Below are 13987 nucleotides of genomic sequence, written 5' to 3'. Positions count from 1 at the left end.
AGGAAAATAAGGGAATAAAAACAAACAGAGTCAAAGATAGTAGTTACCTCTGAGGGAAGGCAGGGAAATGGAATCAGGAGAATTCACAGTAGTTTCAAAGGTTTAGGTAAATTTTCATTCCTCATGGTGTCTTCATAAGTGGCCCTATTAGTATTCTGATTCACATCTCACATACGGTATATTTATTATTTTGTATGTATTAAATTCTTCATAATAAAACGAGGGGAAAGAAATAAAGAGATTGGGCTGGAAAACACCAGATCACTTTGCCTATGGCCATCTCCCTCTTCCCCTTCACACAGTTTTCAATGTTTCTCTACAGCTGTGGAGAAAGGACAGAATGGCCAGAGCTAATGCATTTAAGTTGCAGTTTAAAAACAAATATTTGTCAAGTGTCAAGCACTGGACTAAAAACTTTATATCCAATATCTTATTTGATTATCACAAAAACAACTGGGTTGGCACTTTTATGGTCCCCATTTCACACATGAGGAAATAAAGCTTAAAGAGATGAAACGACTCACAGATGAAATAAATTGCCCAAAGTCACATGGTCAAGTAGCCAAGACGGGATCTGAACTCAAATCTGATAAATATCAGAGCCTGAGCTCCTAACATGGGACATCTGGACCGGCTATAACTGCTGGAGCGGGGGGCTAAGATGTCATGAACCTAGATTATGCATAGCAAATCACCACTGATTAAATAAATTACTGACACCACTATTTAAGAATTTTCTTTATGCTAGATGCTGGGTAAACATGCCGTCTTTAACTTTCACCTTGTTGCTAGATCCTCTTTTGCAGATGAAGAAACTGGGACTCAGAAAGTTACATGATTGACCGAAGGAAGCTCATACATTTAATTAATGGCAGTGCCAGAAAGCAAACCTAAGCTGTGGGTGCTTCCTAAATCTTAATAAATGCTAAAGACAGGCAGGTAGGTGGTCATTACCTCAGTGAGCAGAATTTGCAGCTGGGCTGACACTGTGTGAGAGAGATATTATATACTTCCACTTGTGATCATGAAGCCCTTTAAAATGAAAATGATGACATTTACATGGATCATGGCTATATGTGTAAACCACACCCTTGAGCAGGACATGCCTGAGGCGAGATAGGATGAGCACCTGTGTTACTTATAAAGGTGGAGGGAGGTAGGAAGGGGAACCAAGCCAACAACAAGATGGCAGGAAGGAAGATGGCTAATGATTCTAAAGATGACCATCCAGTTAATGACAGTGAAGGACGAGGCAAAGCCTTGGATGGTTTAGGCAGATTTACTTTTTAAAAAGTATGCTTTGAAGCCTGGTGCTACATATAGTGAATAATTCATGCTCTCTGGGATCACAGAAGGCTTTGAGATGCTCTAGGAAAAAGAAGGAGGAGGAAAAAAAGCTGTCTGGAGGGGTCTGTGGGTTTGGGAAGAGAGGGGTATGTGTGCTACATGCTAATGCAACTCTAGCCAGGTGTCCGGCTCAGCAAATCTTGCTGTAGATCATGTGATAAGGAATCAGGCTGGCCTTCTGTGGGAGTTCAACCAGCTTTGCAAATGATTTTTAAAAAATCATCATACAGTGAACATTCTGCGTGCTCTGCAAGGCTGAAACAGCCCACCTTTTTTCTTCTCCTCCATAATCCTTACAGGTTTCTGCCTCCTTTCTCTCCAGGTGGGCTTAAGCCATTGGGGTCTACCCCGCCTTCCTGCTTTGCAGGACAGTAGCTCTGAGGTATCTGGACCAAATCTGAAAAACTCGTGATCCAAAAACTGCAGGGGGAATTAGAGTTGCAGGACCCCACTGGATGATCTAATCAGGATTGCTGTTAGGTCTTGGACTCAGGTATATTTCAACAAACCTCCAGGCATGAAAAGAGTACCATGGTAGAAGATAACTGACACTGAAATGCTCCCACCAGCCATCTCACGCCCACAGAAAGTCTCTAGTTTCCCTGATTAGGATGTGACGGAACCCACAGAGGATGACAGCCACAGAGGTCCCAGACAACACAATAGGTGAAGCTGGATGTCCCGTGAATGGCCACAACAGACATAATCTGAACAAAATCAAGAACCAAGACCAGAAAAACTATATAATGGGTCACATGCTAGGGGTGACTGTGAGAGCACGGGGCAGGCAGCCATGCTGAGCACATCAAGAAAGTTCTGGAAGCAACAGTCAAAGCAACAACAGGGACTGAACCATGGTTTTCTTCCTCAGAGGTGACCCACACTTTAGGGCTGTTAGAGAGGTTGGGACCTCCAGGTAATAAGGTCTCACCAGACTGACAGCTTCGGCTGCTCGCAAAGATAGTGGTTGTACCAGACTGCTACTTGGGTGAAAACTACTCCCTCTGGGAGTTACTGAGGTTGCTCCAGCCCAGCACTCCTTAAAAGATGTTGCTCTCAGGGATTCCCTGGTGGTGCAGTGGTTGAGAGTCCGCCTGCCGATGCAGGGGACGTGGGTTCATGCCCCGGTCTAGGAAGATCCCACATGCCGCAGAGCAGCTGGGCCCGGGAGCCATGGCTGCTGAGCCTGTGCGTCTGGAGCCTGTGCTCCGCAACGGGAGAGGCCACACAGTGAGAGGCCCGCATACCGCAAAAAAAAAAAAAAAAAAAAAAAAAGACGTTGCTTTTGTCGACAGCAATGGCTCCTAGCAGCTACTGCTACAGCAATTCTTATCTACTTGACTGGCTCTGCCACCCCTTGGGTCCCTCAGACCAAAGTTTAAAAAATAATAACGATGATGATAATGGCTAACTTTTTCTAAGCACTTACTATGTGCCCAAGATCATATACTGGTAAGCTATCATTTTGTTTATTCCTCACAATAACCCCATGATGAAGTATTATTATTATACCTTTTTATTAAATCAGGAAAATGAAGCACAATTCAGTTCAATAACGTGCTCAAGTTTACTGTTTTTAAGTAACAAAGCATAGATTTGAACCCAGGTTTCCCTGATTACGAATGCTATGCTCTTAACCCCTATAACAATGTCTCCTAAATTTGAAGGATGCACAGACCCCTTTAAAGAAAAATAAAAATCTGGTGCACTTCCAGTATTGACTTAAGTTACTTTTATTACAATGTTATTAAAATGTGAATATAAAATTAGCTCTAAATTCATTCTAAAATAATGAAACCAAAACCAAACATATATATTAGAAATATTTAATAACTAAACTATAAGACCCATAACATTCCAATTAAAAACATTAATTCAGTGTGATGAAGGATGTTCTTCTGAAACTAGATTGCCAGTGTGGGTTTTAATAGGAGAAAGATGAGCCTCAGGTCAGGTTCTGCATTTAATACATTTTTTGCATGTATTTTGGCTTCAGTAAATCAGATAATGCCTGTTAGCATAAGTATGTTATTAATTATTTCAAGGCTTTGCTTGCTGGTTCACAATAAATAGACCTCACATTTCCAAAAAGCTGCCAACGAACAATCTTCAAGTGTCGATTTTAATTAAGTGTCATTTGATAACTCTGTAATGGTGTCTTGTTTACTTGAAAAGAGGGTTATGCTTGAAGCATTACTGACATTTTCATTGAATAAACCCTGATTGCCAGAAGCAGGTCTCATTTCCTGTGTCTGGCCATGCTTAAAGTGAATGAGTATGGATGGTATGGCTTGTTCAATGACGGGTTCTGTGGTGGCTATCTGTGTAATCAGGGGGAGGACTGCCCAGGAGTATCCTGTTTTGAGTGTGATGTTCATATAGGCCCTTGCACTCTCTGATGGCTCAGTTCTCCCATTATATTTCTTCCTGTGATACTTTTATTAGTGCATCAATCTCTGAAGTCATGTGATCTTCACTTAGTCAAAATGAAATTTCTAAAAACAAATGCAAATGTCTACATGGATATTATGTGGCAGTTCTTGGAATGAATGCTGTTAAAATAATTCAGAATATGTTTGTTCATTTATTAGATTATCTTTGAAATGCCACACCGACTTTTAAAACTTCTTTTCTGAGACATTTGCCCATGCATTCCAGTTTGAGAAACATGGACCAAGGCTGCTGATTTCCCAGCATTCAGTGCACAGAGAGGGGCGCAGCTCCTTGAAGAATTCTCTGCTATTAAAAAATCTTGGTCCTGGGACTTCCCTGGTGGCACAGTGGTTAAGAAGCCGCCTGCCAACGCAGGGGACACAGGTTCGATCCCTGGTTTGGGAAGATACCACATGCCGCGGAGCAACTAAGCCCGTGCGCCACAACTACTAAGCCCGCGTGCTGCAACTACTGAAGCCCGTGCACCTAGAGCCTGTGCTCTGCAACAAGAGAAGCCACCGCAATGAGAAGCCCGCGCACCGCAACGAACAGTAGCCCTCTGCTTGCTGCAACTAGAGAAAGCCCGCGTGCAGTAACGAAGCCCCAGTCCAGCCAAAAAAAAAAAACACAAAAAACCTGGTCCTAGAGTCACCTTTCTACTGGACCCTAAACCCAGCCTCACATTCCTGTTTCTATATGCCCCACCCTCAGACAAAGAAACTCCTGTTTCCCAGCGCCCAGGTTTCCCCAGGAGAGGTACATCAGTAAGGAAAGCAATGGCCCTGAGCCCTGCATGGACTTGTTATGCTTTTCCTTGTAGGGAGAGAAGCCTCATCACCCTCTTTAGATTGATGAAGAAATTGTAGCAGAAAGAATTGACTGGTCTGACATCATTGAAGGAAGAAGTTACAGATCCAGAATGTGAACCCATGATTCCTGGCCTCTGGGTTCATACTGTTCTCGTTAAAACACACGAGCTCATCTGACTAATAGACCTGCCCACTTTGCAGCAGCAGGGGACCTCACATTATTAATATGACTAGAGAGGGAGGAGGGTACACAAGAACAAAGGAAGAATCAAGAGGCATTATGGGGGGGAGGGGAGGGATGGATAGGGAGCTTGGGGTTAGCAGATGCAAACTATTATATACAGAATGGATAAACAACAAGATCCTACTGTAGAGCACAGGGAACTATATTCAATATCCTGTGGTAAACCATAATGGAAAAGAATATGAAAAAGAATTTATATAGATGTATAAGTGAATCCATTTGCTGTACAGTAGAAATTAACACAACACTGTAAATCAACTATACTTCAATAAAATAAATTTTTTTAAAAGGAGCCAGTATGCATTTGTATTAAGATATAATACTGGAGCCTCTTATTTTACAAATAGCAACAACAACAACAACAATAACAGCACTCCTTATGATGCAGAATTTTAGGTTAACTTCTCTGGCCATTGCCACTTACTCTCTTTGCCATTGGTTTGAGATGCAATTATTGAAGGTAATTTTTTAAAAATATCATAGGACTTTAAAATCCCCCCCCCTTTTTTTTGTTTTTGGCCCTGCCATGTTGCTTGCGAGATCTTAGTTCCCTGACCAGGGATTGAACCCAGCCTCACTGCAGTGAAAACGCTGAGTCCTAACCACCAGACTGCCAGGGAATTCCCTAAAATTCATTTATTAACTCAACAAATACTCATGTAATAGGGTACCCATATAGACAAACTTTAAATGTTTTCCTTTTATTTTAATGGGAAAACTTCTATTTGGGTATTGTTAGAATCTTTTGAAACAGACTTCCTTGGTTTGGGAGAAATCAACAGGATAGACCCTTCAGTTACACATAGAAAATGCAGATGTTGATGCCAACAATTGTTCTCAGAGAAAACCGTGGTTTCCCCACAAATGTGAATGCAGATGGCGTAGGCTGAAGTTTGCATATTTTGATTGCATTCGTTGTAAGGGCCCCTAAAAATTTAGATAATTGTTCTAAAGTAAGATTAAAAATTAATATTCCTTAAGTGGTATTATTTAAATGAGAATATCTCAGACTTGAGGAGATATATTGTTGATATATATTACAAAGGTAATATCTCAGACTTGGGGAGATATATTGTTGATATATATTACAAAGGTAAACAAAGCATGGCCTCAGCCTTCAAGGTTCTTAAAATCTAGTGGGTGGTCATCTGTGTGTATATGTTGAGAGGGTGAGGGGGTGATAGGCAGTTTGGGAGGGTTGCCTTTTAACAATAGGAGCTCAAAGTATGAAATGTTGTTTCCAGGTTTGTAATCTATTTGTATAAAAGGAAAGGATACGATGCCTCAAAATGTTCCCTCTCTGTAACAAGCCCTTGCTAACCTAGAGCAGTAGTTCCTCAGTCACAGCCCCTGGAAAGTAGGAATTGCTCCATGGGGACTGTGGTTCATCCCACTCCTCATAAAGTAAATGAATAGATTTACCAAAAGAAAGAAACAGCATTTTTTTTTAAACATCAGGAGAAATCAGAGGAAAAAATGAATCTCTGTGAACTGAATGCCAAAAAGAAGCAAAGACAGTAACATATAATTAACTTCCTCTGCTAATAAGGAAGAGGAAGATTGTACTCTGGGTTTCAGCCTCTGGGGGTTTCTCCTATCAACATGGCGAAATGGCTTTAACTTTCTCCTTGGGTCACCTGGGCTACAGCAGAGACTGATGGACAATCACCCCATGCAGTTTGTCTCGCAAAGGAAGATGATGACTCAGAGAAATCTAAAACTGTGTTTTCTGACTGAAGAGGCAAAAACAAAGCAAGCGTCAGATTTAGTAAAAGCTATCTCACTTCCCACCTCTCTCATCATCATCCAAGTTACTGACAAGTTATTGAAAGGTTTGAAATGGCCTACTAGTTATAAGAATCAGAATTGACTTCTCTTGAGGGATAGTGGGGGGAGGTGTTTTCTAAGACCTTGATCAGCACATTTTCTCCTATTTGTGGATGAGCTGGACTCTGTGAACCAGGGAAATTAGTTGATCACTGGGGCTAAGACTGCTTTGTTCCCTTTATTGCCGAAGTTCACTATACACATAATGCAATTTTCTCCAGAGATTCTGTGTCCAGAAAGCTAGTGAAAGAATAATAATACAAATATAACCGGAACTACGCCACCTTATGGTGACCAATAACATATACTTGGTTAGAAAAAAAGAATGGGCAATTTCCTGTCCTTCCAATTTCTTTGCAATGTTGACCACTTTCCTCTCTTAATGTCCTCCCCTCCGTTTGCTCCCATTATTATCCTACAACCTCTCTGACCCTTCCTCATCAGCTTCTTTCACAAATTTCTTCCTTCAGCCCATTATATGATGTTTTCTGTCTGGTCCCTCTTCCTCTGCATCAGTGACCCCAGGTTGTTTTATTGCATTTTTGTTTTACTTTGCAGTTGTCTCCTTGGTCCTCTTCCCTTTAGTCTTGCTTCTCTCCAATTCAGCTTCTATATAACTGCCAGAGAAATTTTCCAACGTAAATCTCCCCAAAGTTTTCCTTGTTTAAAAACTCCAAGGGCTTCCCTGATGGCACAGTGGTTGAGAGTCCGCCTGCCGATGCAGGGGACACGGGTTCGTGCCCCGGTCCGGGAAGATCCCACATGCCGTGGAGCGGCTGGGCCCATGGGCCATGGCCGCAGAGCCTGCGTGTCCGGAGCCTGTGCTCCGTAACAGGAGAGGCCACAACAGTGAGAGGCCCGCGTACCGCAAAAAAAAAAAAAAAAAAAACACTCCAAGGTTCCCCATTATCCACAAACACAGACTCCTTGGCCAGGCACAAAATGATTTTATAATCTGGCTCCTGCCTAACCTCTCCAAACTTATCTCCCACTACACCTCTCAACATGTATCGTATAATCCAGAATTATTTGCAGCTCCAAAATGTTCATGCCATCTCTATGGAGTGCCCTTCCCTTCTTTGCCCATCCAGCCCCACCTCCAGGTAACCTCCCCTGACCATGCCTGCAGCACTGCCTATCTGTGTGAGACACCACTCCTTTCTGATCTGCCTTTGTGCCCACCACTTGCCTTTATTATAGCATCCTCTCATAGTGGTTTGAATAATATTCAGACAGGAAAACAGGGCCACTATAAGTAGTATGGAAATAAAGGCTTTGTTTTAGGAGTTAGACTGTATACAAATATGCCAGGAGCTGGGGAAGAGATGATCTGGAAGGGGAAGTCGGAGGGTTAGAAAAAGTCATTAGCCAGGCTCCATGGACCAAAGGGGTGGCAGCTCAAAGACAAATCCAAGAAGCCACCAAAGTGGGACCACAAGAAGAGAGCTCATAGGGAAGTCTTTGGAAACTGCCCCCCTCTGGGGAAGAAGTTGCCTCTGCACAGCTGTAGGCTTGATGGGTCACCAGCCAAGAACCTGGTGGTGGGCCTGGAGCCACTGCATGCAGACAAGCTGGATGAGGAATGGAAGAGAGAATGGCTGGAGCCCAGCAGGTACCTATGCCTCTGTCCATGGCCATAGTTGACCACAAAGACCTGAGAGCAATGGATTCGGCTTCATTTCTGATGGCCAAACCACATGTAAGGATTTTTTCTTTTGGAAAAGGAGTGAGGCAAGGTTTTCCTGGGAAGCATAGTTCCCAGATTTGGCTGAGTTGACCTCACATGGTCCAGCACACCTTACCTGTCTGTCTCTACACTGGACTATGATATCAGAAGACAGGGAGTATGTTTCAATCCATTTTCAACTATTCAGCATCAAACACGGGACCTAAGAGAAACTCAGCAGAGGTCTGGACAATGAATGAAGGGCACTAATGTAGCTGAGAAGGTGTTTGTGTTCAACCATTCTCAGAGTAGATGGTGGGAATGGTATTAGGCATTCTCAGGATCAAATCTCTCATGTGATAAGACTGAATTCCAGTGACTAAATAAATATAGAAGGACTCTACTGTGGAAGATAAGTTTGATTATCTATATCAACATATGTACTTAAAATGTAGAGAAAATGGGGAAATGTTTTCTAAAATCAAAATGGCTTTTTTCCTTTAATGTTATCAACATCTTCAGTTTTTTTTTTTTTTTTTTTTTGCGGTATGCGGGCCTCTCACTGTTGTGGCCTCCCCCGTTGCGGAGCACAGGCTCCGGACGCGCAGGCTCAGCGGCCATGGCTCACGGGCCCAGCCGCTCCGCGGCATATGGGATCCTCCCAGACCGGGGCACGAACCCGTATCCCCTGCATCGGCAGGCGGACTCTCAACCACTTGCGCCACCAGGGAGGCCCAACATCTTCAGTTTTATTGCTTTGTTTTGGTTTTAGGGAGGTCATTCATTTTTTGTTTTCTGTTTTTAGTATTTAGGATACTGACAGTAATGTATAGGGAAGGACTATATTATGCCGACAGATTTATCCTGAGGTTAATTATGTTTTTATCAGAACATCAAAAGAATTTGAAAAAAAAAAGAAAGAAAAAGAATTTGAAAATACATCTCTTTTTTAAGTCTACTCCAAGAATACCAAAGTTCATACTCATCTGTCCTTCCCTCAGGGAAGGACAAACACATCTCCATCAAAAAAAAAAAAAAAAAGAGAGAGAGGGAAAATTCAGAGTTGAGTCTGAATTTTGTCACTTCATTTTAATCCTACTGTACCCTGAAATTCCAAATTATAAATTATCCTTCTGATAAAAACCAGTGAACTGTTTAGGGAGATGGAGCCATGTGGGAGAAGAGAGTCACTAAGGGTTTTATTTGGTTGGTACCAAAATCGTGTTATGATATTTCTCTCCTTGCTTCCTCTCCCTGGCTCCTTGCAGGTCAATATTGTGTGCAATAACATGGTCAGAATCACTTGTTTATCTGGTACTACATTTCTGATCTTCTGAAGAATTTGGAGGAAAAAAAGTTTTGAAATAAAATCAGTATGTCCAGGTTTTTATTTGACTTTCAGAAGCAAAACTCTAGATCTCTGACTCCAAAAATAATCAACTCCTTCCTACTGTCAGTGCTGTGGGGAGGTTTTATTCCCTCATTCTTAAAATGGAGGATGTGGTCTTATGTCAGGGATAATGTGAAACTGCAGAATAAAAATGGCACATCGTCTTTTCATATAACTCTTACTAAAGATATTTTAACAAATTCTATAGCAAACATGGATATATTGTAAAATAGAATGTAATATTTGCATACATTTATAATATAAAATAAGAGGCTCAAAGCAATGCTGACTTTATTGAGGATCTCTTTGGAAACCCACCCCTCCCCCCATTAGGAGTCGTTTGATGGAAATTATTTGAGGAGCCTGGTCTCAGACCAAGCATTATTTGGGGTATTAGTGATGAAAAACACTCATGTTTTAGACAAAGGGAATTTTCTGTCATTCTCGGAAAGATTTAGGACTAGAAGCTACCATCTAAATGGATACTGTCAAGTTAAGCCTAGAAGCATTTTTACGTTTCTTTATTATCAGACATGATACAAGACAACATGCCATTTGATCAATGATGCTGTCACGAATCAACACCCATTTGTCAGCCCAAAGAGGACAAACGACAAGAGGGTCAGGGATTGAAAAGAGCAGGATCCTGGGCTAGAAGTCCACTGTCACAAGATGTTCCTGGATTTTTTTGGCTTAAAGCCATCTAGTCCATCCTCCCTCCTTTCCTTCCTCCTTTCTTCCCTCCCTCTCCTCCTCTCCACTCCTCATCTCCCCTCTTTTGGAGTCCTGGACCAGCAATACGTGATATTTTCCAGATTCTTGCAATGCCTTTGGTTAGCTGACCTATTAAGGGAAACCCCAGCATGCCTTGTTATAGTCCAATTTATAAATTTTAAGCAAAAATGTTCAAAGATCTTCAAAAATAAGAAGTTCTTTAACTCCTGTAAGTTAGAACAGTCCAGATTCATTAAGTTTGGCAGTAAGCAAGAGGTCTCCACATAACAATGTCACTCTGACATGGTAAATCAGAGCTGCCTTGGCCTTGTCCAAGGTGGGTGAAGGTTGAGGGACTGAAGTTGTCCTAATTCATGCCCTAACGTCAGACAGAAGATAACACTGCTGTAGTAGGGGAAGCTTATTTCCATTTGGCTGCTCCCTATTCTAAAGATGTTCTTGCCTGAATAATGTAGAGCTTATGTCCATGGTAGCTACATCCTTTGATCCAATATTGGTAGGGTGATCATAGCCTTGGGTGCCCAGGATAGCCCTGGCATAATTACTAACAGATTTCCCTTTCACTCTCAAAATTGTCCTAGTATACATGATAAATTAAATGGTTTCTTTAAAAACCTCACTCTAAAAGCTGCCATTAAAGCCGAGCTATTTCCAGCTGAGAGCCACAAAAATAAAAATAGAACATTAAGGTAGTAGGTAAGTTGGCCACAACGTGGTTGGAATGATTCAGCAGGACTATCCTGCAGAAACAAATGAGGGTCCGCTGCCTTCCAGGGTCACCAAGGAACAACAGAGGGAGGGGTTCCTCTTCCCTGGAAGGTAGCTGAGCACAGCCCAGCAGAAGTCACTGTGTCAGTCAGCCTGCCTGCAAACCATCCCCAGCCTGCTGCTTCCAGTCCCCCCTCCCAGGCTGCCTTGCTTTCCAAGGCCGTGCTGCACCTAAGCAGAGGTGCTCTGACTTCAGAGTGATACCATTCATATTCCAATTCTAGGCTTATCAGTTACCAGCTGTGTGACCCAGGGCAGATACACTTAACCTTTCTAAGCCTCAGTTTTTCCATCCACAAAATGAGAATAATCAGAGCTGCCTTGTAGCATTGGTAGAAGGATCAGAGATTATGCAAGTATTTAGCCTAGTGCAAAGTTAGCACAAAATAAACAGAAGATGTGTTCTGCATTCTGCACATCTTATATACATGGGACCCTATTTTTATAAGCCCGGCTCCCGTCAATCCTGTGCATCAGCAATCCCTGGAGAACAGTCTCCATTTTCTACCTCAGCTTCACTCACAGCACCCAATGTTCTAGAGTGCAAGACACAAAGCAGGCCTTCCATACGTTCCTGATCAATTAACCAGTTGCCTCCCAAGCCCAGTGAATACTGATGGCTAGGTTCTGCCAGCTCTTTCCCTTACCCTAGAGGGCACTGAGACATCACAGCACCAGGGTCGCCTGACGTATCTACAGGGAAGGGGACATCATTGTGAGGCAAAGGCCCAGGGCCCTATGTGGAATCAAAATAAACTATCCTCTGAAAGCAGTGAAATTTCACTGCTTCTCTTTTCTTTAACCATGTCCATAAATAATGGAATGTCAGTATTACTTTTCTTCATTCCAAAGAATAGAAACAGAAAATAGACCCTGGGATTTTAGCTTGCAATGCTGTGTTGCTGGCAACTGATACTCATGCTTTCATAAACAGTGACCCTACTCTGCCATGCCATTCTTTTGAATATGTCTATATACTGCATATATATATATATATATTCATATTTAAAATATTTTGTTTAACTGGAGGTTTGGTGGAGAGGTCTAAGTGGGTGCAGTAAACAGCTAAGTCAGAAAACTGCCAAAGCTATTTATCTTGACAGCTATGGAGACTCAGTTCAAAATCAGTGTTTCCTGGAGCACTGCAGCCTACATAGTTTGTAATTAGGTATAAGGCAATACTTTAATTCTTGGTTATATTCCTGTGAAGTAAATAACATCTTATGTTGTATAGTCACGTTGTCATAACCAAACATTTAAGCTCCTCGAGGCAAGGGGCAGGATCCTAGACTTTGGTATGTACCAATTCCTAGGGTGTAGATTTATATTAATTTATATTAATAATGGCTTCACTACAAGCATTCCTGAAAACATTCATTGCCCTTGAATTTTTCATGAAACTTCCCAGGATCAAACCAGTGACTAGATGCAGTCACTACCCTTCTTCCCACCAGCCCCTGACTGGTGTTGGAACATACGATGCATCTGACCCTTATATCAGTGCACCCCAACTCCCAAGTGTGCTCCCTTTCAATTTCAACTTACTCTGAAGCCTAGAAATGTTGGGGGTCCAAACACTGGACCAAAGATCATTTGCAATGACTAAGATGTGATTTGCATTCTCCCCATTGTGTTTTTAAAAGAGTCCGAGACATTCCACATCTATGAGAAATTAAACTAAGGCAAGAATTTCAAACTCCACTTTGTTCAAAAGCGGCACCAGTTGGCCATCAGGCTTACAAACAGGCCTCCCCTTCACCTATCATTAGTCTTCACTGTAACATTTTTGTTTTGACCATATACTTCATTTGTTACCCAATCAGTCAAGGACACGTTGGGAGGCTACATCATCTCTCTGCCCACAACAGGTTGGCCTTGAACTCCCCAAGTCCTGAGTGGGAGAAAGGGTCCAAGAAGAGGAGACAAGGGTCCGTGAAGGTCGGTGTTGCCCCTGGAGTAATGGTGATGACTGGTTCGGACAAGGTCAGGGGCACACAGGGCTAAACAATCAGGCGGCCAAAGTTGTTCACCTACCACCTCACCACATAAAGCAAGTGGAAAATTGTCATGAAAAAGATTCTCTCCTCCAGTGATGAGCTGTTTACCTTTCCTTTTCATCACAACAGCCACAAGGAGAAGAAGAGCACACGTTGACACCAGGCTCTGTCGCAGTGCTTCCACATGTGAATCCCGGGCTGTCTTCACGACAGCCCTGTAGGCTAAGTGTTTACACTCACATGTTGGAGGAGAAGAAACTGACTTGCAGATGATTAAAAATCTCCAGGGATGCCACAGGAGTGACAGAGTTATGGACAGAGCAAAGGTCTCCCAACTCCAGTGCACTGCTTCTTCCTTTCTTGACCTTAGGAATAGGTAATGCAGATGATCGGTTGTGTGATGTCCTAAAGGATGCTCCTCTGGACCACCACCCCAGCACTCTGAGTACTTTGTCAAAGTGCTTCTCCTCAGCCTCCACTGCTACTGTCCAATAAACTTACCATCACCGGGTCAAGCACTAATCACTGGCACCCATCCTGATTCCCTGGTGTAGGACTGTCAGTCGCAGCTGTACAGGTCATGCACTGCTCAGCCCAAGAGGGTTCATTAACATTACGGCCTCAACGACTGTCTGTCTCAATATGAAAACATGTGCCAGGTATGACTGGTGGGGCTGGTGTGCTAGGCTCCTATGTAATGCCCTACCAGGTTTACATAATCCCATCTAATTGTTATTAGAAATTATATGATAGAACAATAAAATGTCAATA

Source organism: Mesoplodon densirostris, chromosome 14 (assembly GCF_025265405.1).
Source record: "Mesoplodon densirostris isolate mMesDen1 chromosome 14, mMesDen1 primary haplotype, whole genome shotgun sequence".
Lineage (NCBI taxonomy): Eukaryota > Metazoa > Chordata > Mammalia > Artiodactyla > Ziphiidae > Mesoplodon > Mesoplodon densirostris.
This window is presented reverse-complemented; position numbering follows the sequence as displayed.